The sequence below is a fragment of the Zophobas morio genome, unplaced genomic scaffold (assembly GCF_036711695.1).
Source record: "Zophobas morio isolate AGI-343-1 ecotype UQ-CSIRO unplaced genomic scaffold, CSIRO_AGI_Zmor_V1 ptg000011l, whole genome shotgun sequence".
NCBI lineage: Eukaryota > Metazoa > Arthropoda > Insecta > Coleoptera > Tenebrionidae > Zophobas > Zophobas morio.
Genome location: NW_026972116.1, coordinates 2859799 through 2883558, shown reverse-complemented (window position 1 = coordinate 2883558; position 23760 = coordinate 2859799). Strand labels below are relative to the sequence as shown.

At 33.7% G+C, this 23760-nt stretch overlaps 1 long non-coding RNA gene across 1 annotated transcript; it reads left to right on the top strand.

Moving 5' to 3' along the window:
• The first annotated feature begins 320 nt into the window (after positions 1-320).
• LOC135126677 (uncharacterized) lies at positions 321-4095 on the top strand. The gene is made up of 3 exons (XR_010280117.1): positions 321-699; positions 1012-1230; positions 3449-4095. It is a non-coding gene; the product is annotated as an uncharacterized LOC135126677 (long non-coding RNA).
• The last annotated feature ends 19665 nt before the right edge of the window (positions 4096-23760 follow it).

Genomic DNA, 23760 nt, shown 5'->3' with positions numbered 1-23760 from the left:
TGGTACCCACATTAAACCTGGAAAATAATCAGCTAATAATGAGTGTTTTTCTCATCTTTTCTCTGTCAGTTTGTTGCACAACATAAGTCCTCATCAAAATATTGTTAAATTCATAACAGATTTATTTGGATTTGTTAGGTTATGTTGCCACCACGGTTGTAGAATAGATAGGTTGATACACTAGCATGCATTTGCATATCCCTGGTCAGCGACGCCAAATGCCGATCGCGTCGCCTGGTTTATGACGTATTAGGGACACAGGACTGTATAGACATCTGTTCATAACTGATGTAATTAATAAAAGAAATAGTACTTATCGACTCAGAATAAGCGCACGTCACTAACAAATTTGACGTTTGTCGTATTAACTGTGTTATTAACCTTTCTCGCTGTTTCCCGCTTCCCGCTATTCGACAGCGTCCTAGGATTGTGTTAGCGTTTTTCGGGTGTTTATTAAAGTTTTTGTGCTTAATCATAGTTCAGATATCTGTTTCGTTGCCTTTGTTTATTATTTAGTGTATGTTTGTGTTATAAAATTAGTTTTAGCGTTAGTACCAGATTTCTGGATTAGTTATAGTTGGTGTTACTTGTTCGTGTTGTTTTGTGTGCCTGCTAACCGATTAACAATAATAATTATATTAATTTAGTGTTGTTTATGTACTCTTTTAATATTCGTGTTCTTTAAACAGAACTGTCAAGGTAATAAATGTTAATCAACTAAAGTGCTACGACTCTTATCTCAATTAGATGCATTATTTAGCATAAACATCTTATAAAGGTTCCATACTTTATTGTCATAAATAAAGCCTCGTGCCCAGTTCACGTTAACTTGGTTCGTTTAAAATCTATGAGAAATTATTGAACTTTTATAGTTACTATTTAAGATATTTATGATTTGCAATACTGTTTCATTTGATCTATATTTATTGCAAGCGTAGTACTTTTGTTATTTAATTAAATCACTGCAAACTGACCCCAGTTTACGTCTCTAAAATTTTATGTTTTTTACAGATGCCTAGAACATGTGCAGTGCCGGGTTGTAATTCCACTGTTAAATCAAAAGTGTCTTTCTTCAAACCTCCGAAGTCACTTGAAAGAAGGAAAGTTTGGGAAGAAGCTTTAGGATTTACTCTTGGAAATACAAAATTTATTTGTGAATTACATTTTAAACAGGAGGAGGTCATAAGGGTGAAACATTTTTACCGCGAAGATCAAAGCATTCTCGCGACGGTGTGTATTACTTTTGGAAAAAGAGATATAAATTTTGAAATTACGGTTCTGTTATACCGGGACATTTTTTTTAACTGAGCGTATCCCATGCTTAATTCCTATGTTCATAAAAAAAAACAGATGAACACTTTGGAAGTATGCAACCATTATTACATCAACCTGCTTGATTTAAGAAAAAAAAGTAAATGTCTACGCCAGAGTATGTTCAGAGTTAAACAAATGTTCTGGTGTATGATGTGATTATTATTTATTTGTTTACTTTATTGATTTGACGAGCACTGAGTTTAGTGATGCTAATATTTGTGGGTATTCGGAAGGTTCAGTATTAGATGTGGAATTGTAGAGAAATGACAAATACAGTCAACATAATGCACCATCTGACACATCTGAAAAATTAATATATCACCTTTTTAGTAAATTCTCATTTAATATGATTTATTTATTAAATATTTGAATATAAAGTAGGATGGTATTTGAAAGAATATATTTGACTAAACGACTTAATTCCGATTATGTCTCGATTCGATCAAGATTTATTTCATACAGATAAAATAAGACCAAGAATTGTTTGAGTTTAGGTACCATACCTATACAACAAATTACTTATAGTTTACTGAATTCACCATTAAAAAGAGGACAACCGTGCATTTTGGGTAGGCAGCAATTTTTTGAGGGATTTCATGAAGGGGTTGGCTTTGAGTCTAAAACTGAGTTATCGGGATTGGGGCTGCTGCCATTTGGCCGCCATTATTAAAAGACGGATGCAATTTGTTTTTTATACATATATATATATATACAGTATGTCCCCGGATTGAGTCCACAAGAGGAAAGAAAAAACTGTATTTTCTATTTTACAAAAAAATGACATCGGAATAAGATTTTTTGCTTAATTCAAAACGAATAAATCTGCAATTAACACTTCAATATTCCTGGTCTGTATTCTTAAAATTAATTTTTTCATATTTCTAAGTTCTCGTAACTTTTAGTTTTTTTCGATTTTAAGGACACAGCTTGATAATATTAAAATTTTAATTGCAGATTTATTCGTTTTGAATTAAGCAAAAAATGTTATTCCTATGTCATTTTTTTGTTAAATAGAAAGTATAGTTTTTTTTCCTTCTGTGAACTCAATCCGGGGACATACTGTATATTATATCTCCGTAACGGATATTCTGACAAAAAAATTTTGAAAAGAATTTTTTTTAGATTCTACCATTATCTACAACCTTTATTAATACATTTTCGGCGTAACGTTAATATTAAAAAAGTTACGAACAAAAAGATATAAAAAGCTTGTACAGTGGGAAAAAAAATAATTGGAGAAGATTTCATCAAACTTTTTCATCCTTGAGTTTTTCATATTTTACCGCTCATACCTTTTTACTGTTGATGTTACGCCAAAAGTTATGAATACAATTTATAAATAATTATATTACCTACAAAAATTCCCTTTGGAAATTTTTTGTTAGACTCATGGTTACGGAGATAAATTAAGAAAACCAACTGCACTCTTCTTTTTAGAATGGTGGCCGAATGACAGCACCCCCAGTCCCGAAAACTTTGTTTTATGTTCACGGCCTACCACTCTAGGACACCTGCAAATACAATACTTCCTTTGCTTACGCTGGGGAAGTAAAAATCGCTGCCGACGCAAAATATACGGTTGTTCTTTTTTTAACGCCGCATTTACTAGACAACGTGTACGTTACTGAGTTTAAAAATAAACTCAAGTACCATAGTAATATGACTAATTTTGAAAAACGCAGAATTAAAAAATACTTGTTGGTTATGCTTATCAACAATGATAATACCATACTTTAGTTACACGTCGTCACTTTTTAGGGTCTTAAAGCCATTATCTAACAATGGGAATGTCTGGATACGGGTTAAATTTTGTTTAAAAATGCTACCTTAGCAACAACCGTTCATCTAACTTCTATGAAGGCCTAAACTCACCATTTTTTTTCTTTCCCTGTAATTCAAAAACACCCTGCATTAAAAAAATATTGCACCCTTCTTTTCAAGATGGTGACCGGATAACAGCATCCCCAGATAGTCAGTTACATGTTTTTTTTTTTCTAATTTTGACATGAAAAACTAACATTTTGAAATGGTTTTCTTTTCGCACTTTATGAAGTATTTTAGAGAGTAGTTACGAAATACTAACACAGAAATTAACCTTGGCAAGCTAGATCATACCTCTCTTTGGATTTTTCAGGTATTAATGAAGAGACTGCTGCAGTAGCTGCTTGCTCCATATCCGAAGGATTTTCAGAATCGGATTTGTTTGTGCTGTACTTTTTCTTTATTTGTCTTAAGAAAAAATTATATTATACAGTGACAAAAAGTGCTTATCTGGTTTTTGTGATTTCAAATCATTAATGTTAATTTTACTGCATCTTATGAGTTATGACTTCCTCTAATACTGATTGAACAGCAATGTCGATAGTGTGAGTCTGTTATATAATTTGATAAAATACTATCGACATGCAAGATTTTAAGATTTTATAAAATTGAAGTTAATCTGTTAATAAAAAAAAATAGAAAAAAAAGTTGTTCCTAAACGAGTTACGAAAGCCTCTCTTGCTTGGGTAACTCGTACATTTACAATACTCGCTTCGCTCGTTTCGTAACATTTACACTCATTGTATAAAATGAGGGTTTTCATAACTGGTTATGTAAATAGCTATTCATTATTTGAATTAAATCCATATTTATTTTTGCATTTGCATTTTATAAATTAGTCCTGAAAATATTTCAAATATGTAATTACTACAGACTTTATAGTGATCTCATATAGTATAAATTCCAATATTTTTGTTCCTTACTCGATTTTTTGTTACATTAAAAAAATATGTAGATTGATTGTTGTCGTTTGGCTTTATGATCATGGTATTACGTGTCTGAACATGCACTCATTTTCTACCGTGTTTGTTAATATTATTTTATTTTTTAAAACTAACTTGATTATGGTAGAGAATATATTTTAGTTAAAACTTTAAATTTAAATTGTAGATATTTTAATTTCGTGATTCTTCATAATTAAAACGAAATAACTGTAAAAAGCGTGGCATAAGTATAACATCTGTTCACAACACCTTCTAATTACCTATACAAATTTTAAAGGTTTACTGTATTGTGATATTATTGTTTAAGATTTCCGTTTTAACAGTTTTTGGTATGAATAAAGTACTTTAAAAAAGTTGTAATATTCTGATTTTACAGGTCCCTTTTAAAGCTCCACGTCTAGTCGACCATGCTGTTCCTTTCACGTTCGACCAGCATGTGATCTCTCCTGGACCCAGTAAAAAGAGAACCTTCCCCGAAGATTATATCCCCGACTCCACTTTTCCGACCTCATCTAAACAAGTTAAACTTGTACCAAATGATTTCATAGAAAACATTTTCTCCAAAAGTGACCAAATAACACTCCCGCCTTCCTGGTCAAAAATTTTTCCCTCAGGTTGTGATGATAGCGTATTTGCCAATTTCTCGCTGGGAGAATTGAATAACATTGTTCTTGAAAAGGAGATACGAGTTAGTCATGATGGGAAAATTAGCTATCGTTGCTACGGAAAAGTAGTTAATGTGGGACTGATGGAAAGGTTTACCAGTTTAGATACCTTTGAACAGGCAATTTCTCAGTTTGACTTGCTGAAAATTTGTAAAGGGTTAAAGGTTTCGGTAAACCATCCTAATATTATCAAGGACAACACAGAAGTATATCGACATAAATTATGTCCCATAATTATTTTAAATAAGTCCTTAAGTGTGTGTCACTTTTGTGTTGAGTTCACCCGCAGAATGAAGAAAATTCAGAAGACGGCTGTTCCGACTAGTAAGACAAAAATGTGTAGATTACATCGTCGGGTTAGGCAACAAAGACTGCGCATTAAAAAGAAACAAGAGTGTTTGGATAAAATAATTGAGTCTTACAAAAGTAAAGCACAAAAACCTTTCTTGTCAAGCTGCATTGAAAATTTAGAGTTGTCTACTGAGGAGAAAACAACTTTAACAGAAATTGTTAAGGCCGCGCAGACAAAAAGTAGAAAAGGTCGACGTTACTCTGAGCATTGGTTATTGCTGTGTTTACTGTTCCACATTCGATCTCCTGCCGGGTATAAATTTTTGAGGAATGCAAATATTCTTCCCTTACCAGCACCGAAAACTTGTCGAAATTATTTAAGACTTGTGGACACCAAGTGTGGTTTCGACAAAAATGTTTTCACTTTGTTCAAAACGAAAATTATGAAGAAAAAGCCTTTCCAAAGACACGGTGTTTTGTTGCTGGATGAAATTCAGGTACGCGAGAGTTTGGGCGTAAACTCCAAAAATTTAACGTATGTGGGGCTTACTGATTTTGGAGATGATGTACCTCTAAAGAAAGGTAAATGTGTCGCAGATAAAGCGACACACGGTCTTGTGTTTATGTTCCATGCCTTAAGCGACCAGTACACACAACCGATTGGAGTATTTGCTTCTAAAGGACCAGTAGACGGTATGTATGAAAACATTATTATATAAAATAAAAGAGTATGTTGAATTTCTATCAAGATTCTAACGAAGATAAAAGTTTTCAAGTTTTCCTTGTTCCTTTTTTCATTTATTTAAATGGATTAAACTCATTATGACATTTTGAGCGCATTCATAACTTTTCTGTAGAAAAAAAAAAGTATAGTTGTTTTATTTCACTGACAAAAAGGACCTAATTTTATGATTTAGGCCCTATCAATAGAACTGTTTTTCAACATTTATTCAAAAATGCAGTAAGATCAAAATAAAATAATAATTAATAATAATAATAAATTACAAGTATTTTGTATAATTGTCCTACCGATTTTATTAATGTGTCCCAGTAAAGCATTTTATAAATTTTTGTCACAATTAGGTACTAAAAGGAAACAAATATATTTAAATAAACTTTCACTCATCTTAAGATGACAAAATACTAGTGCAATATTGTAAGACTAAGTGCATGGCCCAGTAAGAAAAAGAATAAAAGGTAGAAAGTTGTACTGGTCTATAAAATGAAACTTTTTCTAATCATCAGAAATGAAAGTACACGTTCCTAATCTATTTTTTTTCTACTCGAGTACAAATCTGGTTTTAGATTTTTCTAACACCTGTAGTTTTTTCAAAATATTTATAATGAGAAAACCATAAAAGAAGGTATTTAGGCGAGTCAAATCATTAGCATCTTCAAAGGGAGATAAAATTCAATTAGTCAGTCATCATCAGCCAATCATAAATTAAACGGTACTTTCATTAAGTCTTCGACATAATTACATTTTTGTCAAAAATGTACCGATTTGAATATTTCTAAGTCACGAACGCGTATTACTAGTCATGTCGATTATTATCTGACGTGCTAGAAGAAACTAAATGAAGATTTAGGATCAACATGTCCAATTTATAAAGTCCACCTATTCTTTTGCTGGATGATTTTTGATCGTAGACCAGTATTATTAAGTTAAATTATATTCTTACTGTCGGAATTATTATTATTTATTTTAAGGTACAACTATTGCCGAGCTTATCGTGAAGGCAATCGTACTATTGGAAAATGCTGGTGCTAATGTTCATGGCGTTGTATCCGACGGCGCACAAACTAATCGCAAAGCTTGGACTATTTTGGGGATTGATGGAGGAAAAGGTTCCACAAAAAACTAGTTCGAACATCCACTGACAGCTAAAAGAAGAATATTTATGTTCTCTGATACTCCTCATCTGGTGAAAAATATACGAAATAGATTATTTAACAAGGGTTCTCTTCGTGTAAGTTCTTTATTATTTATTTATTATTATTACTACACAGAACAACAAAGATGTTACCTCACTTTATCAAAAATTTGAGTTTTGTAAACGTCACCTTATTTAAAGCTTTGGTTTGATTTGTAACGATAATGGCAATAAGTTCTCTTTGCAGATATCTCCCACGGAAAATATTATACAATGGAACCACTTTAGAGTAATCCACAATGAAGATTTAAAGCTACCTGCAAATCTACGAGTGTGCCCAAAAATCACTAGTGGTCATATTAATTTAACCAACATGTCTAAAATGAGAGTCAAATTGGCAACTCAGGTACTCATAAAAATAAGTTTCGATTATACTTTACATAGGGATATGATAAAGGGAAAAATTCCTATCCTGCCAATGCTTTAACCTAACAAGGGAACAAACTTGTATTATCTTTTAGAGGACACTACCGACCGTACCGGTATTGTTACTTCAACAGAAATATTTTTACAAGTTTTTAACTGTCTTTCGCTAAATGATTTAAGCAATGCAGTATAAATGATCATTCAGTAAATCAGTCAGTTTCATTGAATTCTAACTAAAAACGCGGTATCTATAACTATAAGTCGCATTTTTTGGATAGTCTTGTTTAATTTCACAGCGGTTCTTTCAGAAGTACGCATTTTCTCAATATTTTCATACACAGTGCCTAGTTAATGGCGTTTTCATGCAGTTAAGAGTACTTTTTTATATAAATTTGGTAACCTTAGATGCAGTTCTATTTTGAGTTTATTTTAACTACGTAAACTACCTAATTAATAATTTTGTTAGATTTTCAGTAAGTCAGCGGCAGATGGATTAAAATTCTATTCATCTCGGGGAACACCTGGTTTAGAATCCTGCGATGGCACAATTGCCTTGTGCGAACGCATTAATTGCATGTTTGATGCCTTAAATAGGAAAATTCCTATTCAGGGAGTGAAACCAGGTTCCTCCGACTTCATAGTATTAGAAGATTCCATTGAATGGTTAGATACTTGGGAAAGTAATTTAAAGGATGGCCTAATTGAAGAAAACCAGTTTCTCACTAAGAACACTACAGAAGGATTGAGAGTTACTTTGCATTCAGCTCGAGATCTTTGCCTGTATCTAACCCAGGAGTACTCCTTTGCTTACCTACTGACGGGAAAAGTAAATCAAGATCCTTTGGAGGTAACGTAATGTAAATGTTTTACAACGTTGTCAATTAATATGTCATTTATCCTTTCAGAAATTTTTTGGCACCATAAGAATAGCAGGAGGTCAAAACGACCATCCGGCCACGCCTACTTTTTTGCAGTTGTACAAACTTTTATCTGTTTATGCAGTACTTAAGCCTCCAAAGTATGGCAACTGCACGGTAACTACTGCAGATAATGCTCCGCGTACACTTCTCTCGTTAGAAGATGTCAAAATGGCTTATGCGGACAAAATCGCGCCACCTACAGCTATGGAACATCTAAAAGAACGCCTGAATGGTCTCGTTCAATATACCGATCATGAAGTTGATGAAGTTCTGCAACACGATACTTCATTTGCAGACGTAAAAGAGTGCGTGGTTTATTATATCACTGGATATCTCTGCAAACAAATTCAAAAACATACAAAATGTCCAGTTTGTTTGCAGAGTATCCGAACAGAACAACAATACTCAGGAGAAACGGTAGCACAGCTAACTAATTTAAAAACTTATGGAGGATTAATTCATCCTAATATAATTTTTTTTTATTTAATTAATACAATAGAAACAGTATTTGCTAATTTCGTAAATGAAGCAGATGTATTTGAAAAGACGTTGGACTATTTAATTGACACTTACGACTTTCATTTTGCTTGTGCAGAACATAAAGAAGAAATTTTTATTTATGTTATACAATATTATTTAAATATGAGAATGAAACAATTTTCAAGAGACCATAATAAGGAAAATAAAAAAGAAAGTGCAGAAAGAAGAAAGAAATCTAAATTTGCTAAACATTAATGTGCTTGAATAGTATTTAACATTCATTACTGATAAAAACCCGTTACCTTGCGTGTATTGTTCAATATTTTATTTATTTCTCACTTGTAAATAACTATTATAAACTATTAAAAACTCTAGGAGGTCCAATATTTGAAGAAACATCGTATGAGCTTTACACGGAAACGCATGTCAGCATGGCACTTGTCATAGCATTTACTGTGTTGTCTAGTTCTGTCATTTAGATTTTTCGATGTCGATATATTGAAATGAGTGTGGCGCAAGCTATATTACTGAGGAAGCAGCAATTGTGAGTGAAAATTTACCTGAATCAATTTTGGCTGTCATTTCAACTTATAATAGTTTAAAATGTTTAAAATACATGGCTGTATGAGCACGAGCAGGGCTGTAAAAATTTTACTGGCTAGCCAGTAACATTTTTTACAGGCTATAGCCAGTTAAGTGACATTTTCATGTTGAATACAGTGACTTGGTAAATTGATGTTTACAAGTGAGAAACAAATAAAAGTTGTAACAATTTAGTAACTTCATATGTCAATTTAGCTGAAAGCGGTTTTTTTTTTAAATAGTGTTAGGAAATAATAAGTACTGAAACACTTAAAGTCCATAATTTCACGTTAAAGTCTTTCTTTTATATTTAATTCCACTAAATCGCATGAGATTTCTTAAATAATCCAGAGAAATAGAAATACGGTACCACTTTTTTTTCAATTTTTGTCTCAAGCCAAAAAACAAAATATTTCGATTTGTTAACCAATAATTTACCCTTTATTTAAAAAATTGGCCGAAGGTTATTTCGACAGAACTTTCTTCGTGCTTAAGTATCCGACCAATCTCGCTTCGTTAAAAATGATAAAATTTGATTTTGTGATTTTCGTTTTGTAGTAACATGTATAAAATAAAAATTTGTGGCGTAATTAACACTCCCGCAGCTCCTGCGCCACGGCGGTTTAACTGCTTATGTTTATACTTCGAAAGAATTCGACTATTACCACGTTCAGATTACAAGTAACAGCGGTTAAAAGAAAACGAAGTTTGTTTGATTTTGTCTCCTCAACGCAGAAGAGAGGACCGAATTAATCTCATTAACCACAATCAATTTTTTCCCAAAAACACTAATACATTTGAAGAACAATCATTCGGCAAAGTTGTAAGATGACGGACAAATTTTGATTAGTAACGATTTGTCATGTTTCTAATAATCTTAAAATATTTGCAAGATTTCACAGCATTCGGATTTGCACTTTGCAGTTTCAAAGTTAAATTGCAATACTTACACTGGTATAAAATTTTAATTTTTTATCCTAAAAATCTGAATGCCAAAGGTAAAAACCCAACATGGGTTCATAAATCACCCATGCAGAAGCATGTTATTTTACAATATTCAAAAAACATTTATTTGGCAGAATTGTAATATGACGTCATCATTTTTTTGGGGAAAAGGTTTGCAAGACTTTAGAGCATTTGGAATGCACTTTCAAAGCTAAGTTGTAAAATACAGGTTTTGAATTTTTTCCCAAAAATCTGGATATCTAGGGTAAAAACTCAATACGGACTCTTAAAAAACACATGCAGGAGTTTATAATCTATCAAATGTAAGGTATATTTATTCTGTAAATTTGTAAAATGACGTACGTTTAGGGGGGCATAAACGTAAACATTTTAATTAACGATTTACCATGTATTATACATTTATAGTAATGTACATTATTGGTGGGGATTATTAGCCAATTTTTGGTTAGCATTTTACCATCTACACGATATTCTTAATACACATACAAAATTTGACGACAATCGGTCCTATAGTTCCGAAGATTATCTGTCCTAACAAAAATCCGGACAAATGGCAGACAGACAGACGGAAACGGGAAACCTATTTTTTCGTACTATAGGGGTCATGGACCGTCGAGAAAACAGAAAAGTAGCCAGTCGTCCAATGAACTCGATTACAATACTTCCTTAGCTTACGCTCAGGAAGTATAAAATATGAATGCAAGGATAAATTACAAATATAGCCTTGCCATACTTTGCACAATTTCGACAGGATTTATTTAGCAAAACTTTGAGGTAACGTCATCCAGTTCTTTGAAAGAATAAACAGATAAATTTTAATTAACGTTTTGCTGAGTTTACGATAACATTAAGAGATTTGAAAAATTTTATAGCAGTCGCTTTTGTATATTTTTTTTTCAAGAATCTGAATGTCCAACGTAAAAAATAAGGATGCATTAATAAATTCAAGTATAGAAACATATTATTTTATAAAAATGAAATAACCTTTACTATGCAAAATTTTGAGATAACGTCATCAAATGTTTAATAGGGGATAATCAGACCAATTTTAGTCAGCGTTTTACCATATACATAATATTCCCAAAATACAGCTAAGGTTTAAAACTAATCTGTTTTCGTTTTACAGTTCAGATCTTTAGGTATATTTCAGAGGTATTTTCTTGGTTTATAACAGGGGTTTCATTTTTCTTGTAGTGACTGTAGATCTTTTCATATTTGCAAAATTTTGTATAAATTAACAATTAATAAATTATATTTGTATCTATTTATACTTTTATATCATCGTGTTTTAACGTTATTTTAGATTTTAATTTAGGATGTTTTTCTTTTAGCCTAAACTGTGGATACTTTGTAGTGAACCAATCAAGCAGTGAGTGTATTTAAAATAAATATATACATGTATCTTAATGGAAAAAAAAAACTGAATGTTCGGGAAAGAGTGATCCTCGAAGAAGAAATTAATCCAAATACAAAAAATATAAAACTAACTTCAACAATTGTTAATCTCATGGAGGTACCTCCATGATTATTACTCGTTTCCTTCCTTCATTTACGATTACGCTCACAATCTTACATAAAATAAAAGCATTTAATTGTAAGGTAAGAAAGGTTCAGATGAGGCAAAAGGCCTCATTTTTGATAGCATAATTTTGGTATAGACGTATAGAGTTACAACTAAATTGTTGTATATCCAGCAACAATATGGATAAGAACATGACACTGTTTGAGTTACCTGCTTTATCTTTGCAGGTGTTAAATGCTGCAGCCACTGCGTTAATTAACATTATATTTAACACATTTATTTAGCAGTGATGGTGATAATAAAATAAAAATTCAATTAAGTCTGATCCCGCTAGGACATAACAGTAACTATTGTGTTCATTATTTCATATAAACCTTTCAAAAAAACTGTAACAATTTCGGCAACATACAAGTTAACGGAAGAGCTAAAACAGAACAATATAACAAGCAATGCTACAGTAGTGCCAGTACCACATCAACAGCTAAATGAAATCCATCGTAAATTAATTTTCCCTGATTATAGCAGTACTGAAGTGATGAATCAAGTTTACTCTATTTCATGTTGATTACACACCACCAAACAAAATTCAAAGTGTATCTACTGCTTTTAAAATTGCAGACACTTCAGTGGGACACAAAAATGTAGTCACTGGTCATATTACACAGGACTACAACAGAGTGTAGTCTGTGTACACGACAGAGCATCTAAAATGTTAGAAACAGGCAGTGTCGAAAATGTAATGCAAGGTTGCTTTTTTTACCAAACATTATAAAGTGTTATTAAAAGATACAGTGGCTGTTGCCGTTGATACTTTAAAATAAAAAAAAAACGTTAAACGTTATACCTTTCTGCTTTTTAGCAAAGAGTTCTGCCCCACGATTTGGAACGTAACCTAAAAAAACGATTTACAGACCTTACACCCCACCCCAGTTAAATGTCATTGACAGAGTGACACTTGTAAATGTAAGAAAATCCCCACAAAATAGTTTTCGTAGTGTCCGATAGATGCGCTACATGTCCGTGTCCCTTAAAGTCACTAGATCTACTATTACTTTTAGAAAGTACGGCAAACTGCCTGTGGTCGGAATTCGACAGAGAGGAACCTAACCTATGTGTTAAACAAAGATAGCGCGAGGCTAGTAATTTTCGCTATCTGTCAACGAAAGTTTGATGTGTTTACGATTTGAGGTTACGACAGACTGTACTAGAATTATTGAGTTAACGGACCGGAAAGGACACTATTCCAGTCCCAAAGTAACTCCAGCCCTATTCAACGAGAAAGTGTCACCGGTAACCAGCAAACAGTCGTGGAAGACGTGTTACCACCAAGGCAATTGACGGCCAAATGACAGTAACAGGATCGCCATACTGGAAGCAAAAAATACCTGCTGTCGAAAAGACGGAGCATAACAAGGACACAGATATATTTCTATTTCATAAAAGTTACTAATTGCCACACATTTCAAGATCGAGTCACATTAGTGTCCCTTCCATGGGTATAGGGATCGAAAATAAGCGTCGCCTCCTCAAGCCGTTAGTGTACAAACCTATCTATTCTACAACCGTGGTTGCCACTAACTGGTGGATAACGTTTTAACCACGGTTGTAGAATAGATAGGTTTGTACACTAATGGCTTGGGATGGCGACGCTTCTTTTCGATCCCTATATCCATGGAAAGGACACATACAGCTAGCGCCTCTACCTTGTCGAGCGGAAATCATTCTAGTTATTTTGGGGATTTTCGTTTACATTGCTTTATGAACAATACAAAATTTGTAAATGACATTTGATCGGAATCGATAAGTAGGATTTCTTTTATTAATTACATCGGTTATAGACAGATGCCTATAGAGTTCTGTGTCCCTAAAACGTCAAAAACCAGGCGACGCGATCGACAATTGGCGTCGCTAACCAGGGATATGCAAATGTATGCTAGTGTATCAACCTATCTATTCTACAACCGTGGTTTTAACTGACAGTTTGAACTGTCAGTTAATTTATCAGGCACTTTGACCACCAGTTTTGAGCTAGCGGGTAATGATAAACAGGTTAACTCACAGACAAGCTTTAACTGCCAGTTACTTTAACTTAACTGCGCATTGATAAACCGGCCCTTATAGTCTTTTACATGCGAAACACTAAATATTTCAAGTAAAAGAGCAAAAATAACAACAAGAGAGTAACAGCTAAACTTCGAGCTACGAAACTGGAAGAAACATCGTGCATTGATAAACACTTCACCTCCGTTAACTGCTAGTTACCCTTATCTGACAGTTACTTAACAGACACTTTTAACTGAGCATTGATAAACCGGCCCTAAATCGAGTTTCTAGTGTGTTAGTTGCTTATCACTATCTAAGCCAAAAATCGGTTTGTGTTGTGCCGTTGTGCTAAATACCTTATTAATCATTTCCATTTGATATCATCATCAAACATATTAATAATACATTTTTTATTTTACTTTGTTCTTTCAAACAAGTATAAATATTTAAGATAGATTAAGAAGTTCATCATTTTATTTTTTTTAAGTCAACACCTGTTGTCTATTACGAACACTATTATAAATTTGTTATTCATTTTCCTTTGTTTCACAACCGTGTTTAGACACTTTCATCCACATATTACGAGAACTGTTTGTAGTTATTTTAAATTAATAATAAACGAAAAGTCTGTTATTGAATGAATTAGCAGTGTTAAATTGGCTGCCTATCTCAGAAAGTCTGTTGTTTTGACCATAGTATAGACATCAATTAGTAGGGACAACTCGTGTCGGCACCTTTGATCTTTTGACCCGAGTTTTAAGCCGTCATCGGTGGTCGTTGCCCAAAATATTTCTAGATGTCGCCACCCAATTTAAAATTTTAAAATCATATATTTCTCATAGGTCTCAGTATGTCTTCTACAATGGTTTCTCTTCTTTTACATATCAAATACATTCTGGTGTGCCGCAAGGAGCCAATCTGGGGCCGTTATTGTTCATAATATTTATCAATGATTTACCAACTATATCAAAATGCCCCCTTCTACTGTATGCTGATGATGCCAAGTTGTATAACGTTATTAATGATTTCAAAGATGCACAATTACTGCAAGATGATTTAAACCGACTTAATTTGTGGTGTTCTTCCAATAAACTATATTTGAACGTGAATAAATGTAAAGTAGTATCGTTTACACGTAAGACCTCTCCTACAATTTATGATTATAAGTTTGGTAATGACCCACTAATTAGAGAAAGCGTCATCAAAGATTTAGGTATCTTTTTTGATTGTAAGTTAACGTTTGTGTATCATATTAATCATATAATAGCGAAAGCATTTTCATTATTAGGCTTTATAATAAGACAAGGTAAGTCGTTTAATAATATTTCAACAATTAAGGTTTTGTTTAATTCTTATGTTGTTGCATGTTTACAATATGGATGTATTATTTGGCATCCAATTTATTTCATTCATATAAGTGCTATTGAAGCAGTTCAGAGAAGATTTCTCAAATTTTGTTGGTTCAAAAAACATGGTATCTATCCGCAGCGTGGAATTGATAATTCCATTTTGTTAGCTGAATTTGAAATGCTATCTTTGGATAGTAGAAGACAAATCGCCATTATAACGTTCTTTCATAAAATCGTTCAGTTTAAAATTGATTGTGCTGAGTTACTAGCAAAGATTTCATTTCATGTTCCACGGCTATGTTGCAGAGGAGCATTGTCTTTATACTTTCCTGCAGCTCATACAAATATATTACTGAGATCTCCAATTAATTTAATCTGTATGTTATATAATAACAAGTTTAAGGATTTGGATGTCTTTTACCTTAATGAAATAAATTTTAGGAAATTAGCGAGGAACATGTTAAATTAATGACACTAGTTTAGTTTATTTTTTGTTACATTATTGTTTTCTTACTTAGGATTTGATTTATGTTTTTTTTTGTGTGTTAATTAATATTTAAATCGTCGGTTCGATCTTATTTTTTGTTTATTTATAATTATTAATATTGCTCTGTAAGAGGTTCTAGGAACTGTAGGGCAATAAAGGTTATTATTATTATTATTATTATTATAAACGCTTCATTTTAAAATTGATTTGTGTACACAATTTACTACACTTTGTGCAAATGAATCTTTGGAAAAGAATTAAAAATAGTTTAATAAGAATAATATTTTGTAACTCGTTGATCTTAGAAACCACACAGTCTATTATAATAAATAATTAATTAAGCGTCCTTGTTGAAATTTAGATGTGGTCCCGCTTCTCTGATTAGGATTTTACGTTTCATTAATTTCTTTTTCATGATTGTTGTAAATGGTTGTAAAATTCAACGTTATTAGAAAATGCTAATATATGTACATTTAATTTTTTTACAAAAAAATGAAACAGTAAACATTGGTCCTATGAAAACGTGAACAACGCTTTTTAAAATGTCTCTGTGAAAATTACACTTAACTGCAATAATTACACCGGAAGATCAGCCTTAAATCATCAAAACCAATGCAACTAAGATGCCAAATTTCAAATATTTCACATTAAAGTCACTATATAACCAAACTACCGCAGTTCAATGTCCCAATGTGTAAGAAAGAGAAGTACCTTGCGTTGCGCGCCCTCATACGGTCACAAGACAAACGACAACCTATGAAGACGGGTCAGTAAAAACAGCGAGTTGTCCCTACTGATTGTTATACTGTGGTTTTGCCGGCTGACGGCTGTCACCCACTTTGAAGAACGTTCGTTTTCCCCAAGGAGAGAGTATGCCGCGTACCTTCCATATATCAAAGTGTGACCAACATCTCCCGGTTGAGAGGAGTGAGGCGCGAGAGGTTTACTGTACTGCAGTACAGTGGCTGACGAGTTTCAATTTCATACAATTTCAAGAAAAACAAAAAATATTGGTTTTTAAACAAAATGTGTGGTTAATACACTTCCCACACGTTCGCGTATCTGGTCTTTGCAAACATCCACTAAAATCTAGAACAATGACAAATGTGTTAAAACTAATAGACAGCAGTAAAATCTAGTTCCGCCACTGACTCGTTCAATTGCTTATCCGTCAATTCACGAATGTGTACGAACACCACACGAACAGCAGAGAGGGTTTGTACAGAGAACATAGAGAAGCGACATAGAGACTGATTTTGCAAAACCACCCTTATTGCCATTGGAGTCCCCAACCGCCAAAGGCAAGCGCCAAATTTAAATAGTCGATGCCAATAAAAACCGTGCTTCACTATAATTGTAATTCGTATGACCTGAATGAAAGTGAAGGAAACAGTAAGCAGCTTGTAATATTCTGGTTAATCTAATGTCAATTTGTCGAAAATAAAACGCGTCGTTAAAAATATTATGACATTTCTTCTAGTTACTTTTATTCCTAGTTAGAAGCAAACACTGCTACCAACATAAATTGAGAAGTCCTCAACCGTCATTTAATTTAAACTATGGCGCTTCTCTATGTTCTCTGGTTTGTATATGTGCGACACAAAACAACGAGCCCAGTACTCTCTCTATACATTTAAACCTCCTTGGTTTTCCCCATGTTTTCCCATATACCCGTTTTGACATGGTTTTGACATTTTATTGTTGGTTATTTTAAATCAGTGCGATTTCAGAGTTGTAAGATCAATTTTTAACATTTCCATAAAAATGTGTGTAACATATTTCTTTATTTTGTTTGATGAATTAGTAGTCTAATATATGTTCTAACTCAGGGTACTATACCTAGTTTTCTTAGTCATTTTTCTATTTTCTATTCATTTTTTTTTTTTTCAACATAGACCCGTATTTCAACTAAAACATCAAAAACCACGTTGAATTTAACTTTTTACCCCCTAGCTTCTAACTCAGTTTTTTTTAAAAACATCAATTTTTTGGGAAAATGAGTCGATTTTTTGCCGAGCCGACCGCTGAAAATCTATCAATTTTCTTTTAAAAGCGTTATCTGCATACATAAGTTTGTACAGGATACCTTCTACCTTATAAAATTATGGGTAAATCCAAGGTTCCTTAATAGTGACTAGATTAGTGCATACAGCGAGTTTGTAGACAGACCTGTTACAGGGGGAAGGGGAGCCACCACTCGTTTGTGACGTAGAAAGTACCTCGCTAGGGTTTTTGGCGTCTTGTTATGAACTACGCTGACTGTGATTACGTCCTGGCTACAAAGGTTTTGTAAACACAATGTAAGTTTCGGCAAAATCGCTCTTGCAATATAATGGCAAAAAGTAACTAGATTTCAAATTACCCGCGTAAGAGGTACTTTCTACGTCATCAACATGTCTCTTCAAGGTCATGATATACCCTAACCTCAAAGTCATTTAATAGATCTCTCTATTAACTAACCTTGCCCTAACCTAATCGCTATAAAGGGACCATGGGGTAAATCATTCAAGTATTTGGTTTTTAGATAGACCTTTAAAAACAGGGCAAAATGATTAAAAAAAACAAAGTGTCCTGAAGGGGCCTTACTAGTAGTAAACATTAATCAACAAAATATTTACAAAACAAAAAACTAGCAAAGATTTATAAAAAGAAAAAAGATCTGGTGTGAAGTAAAACTTGTGCAGACAAAAAAAAATACGTGAGGTTAAAAACTGCAGAGCATGAAAATTTATGTTCAATTTAAATTACACAGCAAAGAAAATTACTGAAGCTAAAATTTTGAGATAGAGATGAAGAATTGTTTGAGGTAAAAAATTGCAAAATTAAAAAAATTACATGAATTTAATATTTTATGTCCATTCGAGCTATTGGTTAATTTTTAAAAGTGAAGTTATTCAACTGCATTGTGGCCCATAGTTTACATTCCCCCAAACAAACACATAAAAAACATAGCAAGCAATCTGGAGGTTCAAATTATGTCCCCCAGAAATGTAAGCAATTCTGTGGCGCTGTGCAAATAATGGTCTAAATCAAAGGAATAAAATGCTCCCCATAACCCACAATGTTGTTGATTTGTTTAAGGAGATTTTACAGTTGAAACATGTGCTCGGTTTGAAGATACTCTTTCAACATGGCCGCTGCCAGAACAAAGAATTTACCTGATTTTAAATTATGCCATTATCCAAGTGACTGGTTACTTAAAACAATTAGCTCTGAGAGTTTATATCATGCACTGTCCCCAGCTTATCCCAAACAAAACACATGATAAATAAACACAAAATACAAAATGCATCAGGCGTTGCGAGAAAAGCTACTTAGTGATGTAATTTTCCACGTTGCGAGAAAATGTCTCCGTGATATAGCTTTCCACGTTGCGAAAAAATGTCTCGGTGATATAGCTTTCCACGTTGCGAGAAAATGTCTCGGTAATATAGCTTTCCACGTTGCGAGAAAATGTCTCGGTGATGTGATGACGATATGATTATTATTATTATTAATATTATTATTAAGTAAATATTCTACAGTGTGAGACCCCAATTATAAAATATTTTATAGTCTAACCAAAGTGTACTAAAGTTTACTGTAATGAAAACCACGTAAGTACTTCTCTACGCGAAGATGAAAAGAGATCTACTTCACGATGGAACACATTACCGATTCTGCACATGGTAAACATCGGTGAAATCTTTGCAATATCCATTCTTGGGACTGGCAAATAAAGCAGATCATAATAACTGAACAGGACACTGAGCGAACCCACATTAAATGTAATTTGTGATAATATGATGGGACAATCTACACCATTATTAAGAAGTTTAAATAGAAAAACCATGTAAAATCTTTTACACGTATTCAAAAAGCTGGTAAAATTATATCTATTTATTAAATCCTGCTGAGGCAAACCAATTGGAGGATACACTCCGTCTTACCGATAAGACTTCAAAAATTTGTGGATGATACGTTCCAAATTAGTGACATAAATGTTATGAAGGGGGCACCAGATTAAACATGCACAATATAATTTGCTTTCCAAAAAAGATTTAAAAAGGCGTGTGATGGTGCGAGCATTTTGAAAATCTCTAACATTTCTTATTATAAAACCCATCGTTTTCATGCAATCAGAGATAAGTTTATTAATCTGGCTTCCAAATGACAATTTGGGATCAAAAATAACACCAATATCACAAATTGTTTCCGGTCTGCTCAATATACTTGCATCTAACGCATAGTTAAAAAAAAGTATCTTCTTTTTCAAAGAATATGAGATTGCACGACACTTGTCTTTATTTAAAACTAGTGTTTTGCGCGAAATAAAAATCACCTTTTAGTTACACGGTTTCTTTAATCGCACAAAAATTATAAATTGCCGGTCTCTCGGGTCGGCACATCTTTACCCTCTCGATACTTCTCGACGACTCCCCGAGAGCATGAAATAATAAAATTAGGTAAACTATCCTAAAACGGGTGGGAGTAGGGTGGACAAATTGGCTACGCCCAAACCCCTGTTCAGGTAAACTGAACATAGTCCCCCCGTTGAAGTACTAACTTCAAGGATGACCTACTTATTAAGATAAATAATACATAATAATAAAGAAACAAAAAATGCCTAATTAAATGAATACATGTCAACTAAGATCATACAACAGGAATTAAATTGAAATTAACAAGAGTACAACAATAAAATGAAATATATATACACATGTATAGCCCAATTGCGCATTAAATTGATAAGGGGCTTAATTTCCGCACTGATCTCTGCACTATCCCGTTTCTGGTTCGCACTGACACAGTCCTTATTTCACCATCGCGACCTGGATGTACGATTTCAACCCGACCGAGACACCAACACAACGGGGGCACGTTATCCTCGTGCACGATGACGATGTCGCCCACATCAGGTTCGGCAAGTGACGTAAGTGCAGTACCGATCAAAAAATGGCCAGGGGTGAGTACGGATAGATCGTCGGGATTTGAGGATAATGGGAGTTATAGGTTGAGAGTTAAGACACGCCTCGATCAATGTCAAATAGGTATACATTCCTTCATATGTGAACAATGACTGCCCTATAACTCGTTTTAGATGATATTTAATGGTCTTAATGCCTGCTTCCCAAATTCCACCAACGTGTGGTGAACGAGGTGGGATAAAATGCATCAGATTTAATGACACCGAAATGTATGACTCGTAATTCGCGACTGGCTCCCTTAAAATTTAATGCGTTATCGTAGTAAATATTTGAAGGTTTCTCTCTTCGAGACATAAATTTTTTGAAGGCTCCAGTAAAGGCTGACGAATTACAGTCGGTGACTAATTCTAGGTGAATTGCCTTGGTGGCAAAACAAATAAACAAACAAATATAAGCCTTTATAGACTTTTTTCCACGACCCCTCCCTTCTTGAATTAGAATTGGGCCGGCGTAATCGACCCCACAATTAAGAAATGGTTGTACTAGATTTACTCTACCTTCGGCTAAATTTCCCATTATTTCTTCATAGGGAATCGGTTTCGAACGTCTGCAAAGTACACATTCGTGGAGAATTTTTCTAATTATTTCACGTCTGCCGATAGGCCAATATGTTTCTCTAATAACTGCTAAAGTCGCTTGCGGTCCAGCATGTAACTGACGCAAGTGTGTCTGCTGTACAATTAATTTTATAATATGGTACAAAAATCGTAAAGAAAAGGCTACTACCTTAATTAATTTTGAAAATGATGAGTACCTTAATAATAAATCTGATGGTGATTGACCCTTATTGTGTACTACTGCCTTTGAATAGACGGTCTGACGTCGTTCTTCAATTTCGAAAATAATATTAGTTAGTACCTTAAGATCATTAGAATGTGTGACATTTTCACGTAATAAAATTGGATATAAAAACGAGTGGATTTTTGGACCAACTAATAACTCGTCATTTAAGCTTTTATGATTAGATGATCTAAATGATGAGTCAAACACAATACGTAATTGTGTCGTGGTACTTTCTTTAAGAACACCGTGGTGTGGTAAATAATAACTATGTGGATTATCAATTTCGTCTTCAGGAACTTGTTCCGCATGACCTGGTTGTAAATAGTTTGTAATTACTGCCGAAAAGGATAATTTAAAATTCTCGTCCTTTCGGAATTTGCATTCTAAAGATTTAAAAAGTTTTATGGCCCCTTCCTGAGATGTACCTAAGTTTGGGTTTTCCGCCTTGAACGGAAGTGGTACTGAATACCTTCCCATTTCTAAGCGTTTATGACCCTTCATAAATTTCTTTTCGCATAGGATTTCGTCGGCCGATTGAGGTTTTACGGAAGTTTTAAATTCATCTAATTGCCAAAACTTTCCAACCATCTGTTCAAGGATGGGTTGGGTATAATAAAAAGAACCCTGTTTTACAACCCCCGGATTATCTCCATGAGCATTAACCACTACCCAACCGAATTTAGTTTCCTGTAGAATAAAATCCTTATTCAAACATCTCCGATTAGGCTGTAAAATTTCGAAGAAGGGTTGAGCACCTAACAATAAATCTATCGTCCCTTTGACATGAAATGCGGGATCCGCTAATTTGTTGTGGTGCGGAAATTCTAAATTACCGATTGAAAATGACGTGGATGGTAAAAATTCCGAGATTTGTGGCAAAATAACACATGAAAGGTTTAAATCATAATGTCGGTAATTAGAATTAATTTTAATACTTGCTAATTGTGAGGCACTAATATTACAATGATTGACACCAGCGATTGGCAAAACGATCGGTTCTGACTTAAAATTTAATAATTTTGACATTCGCTCTGAAATAAAATTTAATTCGGAGCCGCTATCAAACAGTGGCCGCACTTGATGTTTGTTTCCAAATTTACCATAAATTTGTACTTGGGCTGTTGGAAGTACTTTACTAAAATAAACTTGTTGAGAATTTGCCTTAAGAACAATTGATTGATCTGATTCGACTTGATTATTGTCACTACTAGTACTTGGTATTTCGTTCGGCTCGGGATTGTCTACATGCAACAACGTATTGTGATGTCTTTTACAAATTTTACAGACATACGATGATTTACATTCCGTAACTTTATGACTGTTCTGAAAACAATTAGAACATAGTTTTTTGGAGCTCACGATCTTTAACCTATCTGTTACCATTAGGTTAATGAATTTTGCGCAACAAAATAAATTATGAGGGTCAGAACAATATGGGCACATTACTGATCTGTTTGAAATGGTATTTAAATTTGTTTTCTTGTTTTTATTTGTTGATTTTGTTGCTACTCTAAATGTTAATTCTGGCAGTTTTACATTAACAGCGCTATTTTGAACGATAGGAATATCATATTTTTTTTCAGATTTGGCTGAATATTTGGCTTCCAATGCCTTTAATTCACACACAACGTTATAAAATTCCTTGTCAAAAGTGATACACTGATCTGCGGTAGATGTTTGTTTTAAAATAATTTCCAATTTCTCAATTTGAATTTGAATGTCGAAAAATTCGTCATAAATTGACCTGGTTCTAGTCAAATATTCTTGTATTTTTGACAAATAGATTGTACTTTCTTTAGATGACTTTAAATCGTTTATAAAGTTTTGAGCCATGGTTAATTTGCGTTTTAGCGCTTTCCGCTTAATATTTAAACCAGAAAGTTGTTCAGTAGTCATTGTTCACTAATGATCCAACGATAATCTACTTGACACTGATACGAAATACAGGACTAATGAAAAAAGGAATGAACTGCACTTACTGGTTGTCGTCAGATGTCACGATGCTCAGGATTGCCCTAGACGTGAAGCTGCCGAAGAAGTCGTCTACGGTCTGGCGATGCTGTTGTCGTCAGATGTCACGATGCTCAAGATTGCCTTGGACGTGAAGCTGCTGGCGAAGTCGTCTTGGACGCGAAGCTGCTGAAGAAGTCCTCTACAGTCTGGCGATGTGTCGTCGTCAGATGTCACGATGCGCAAGATTGCCTTGGACGTGAAGCTGCTGAAGAAGTCGTCTACGCTCCGCTTAATATTCAAACTGTTGTCGTCAGATGTCACGATGCTCAGGATTGCCCTGGACGTGAAGCTGCCGAAGAAGTCGTCTACGGTC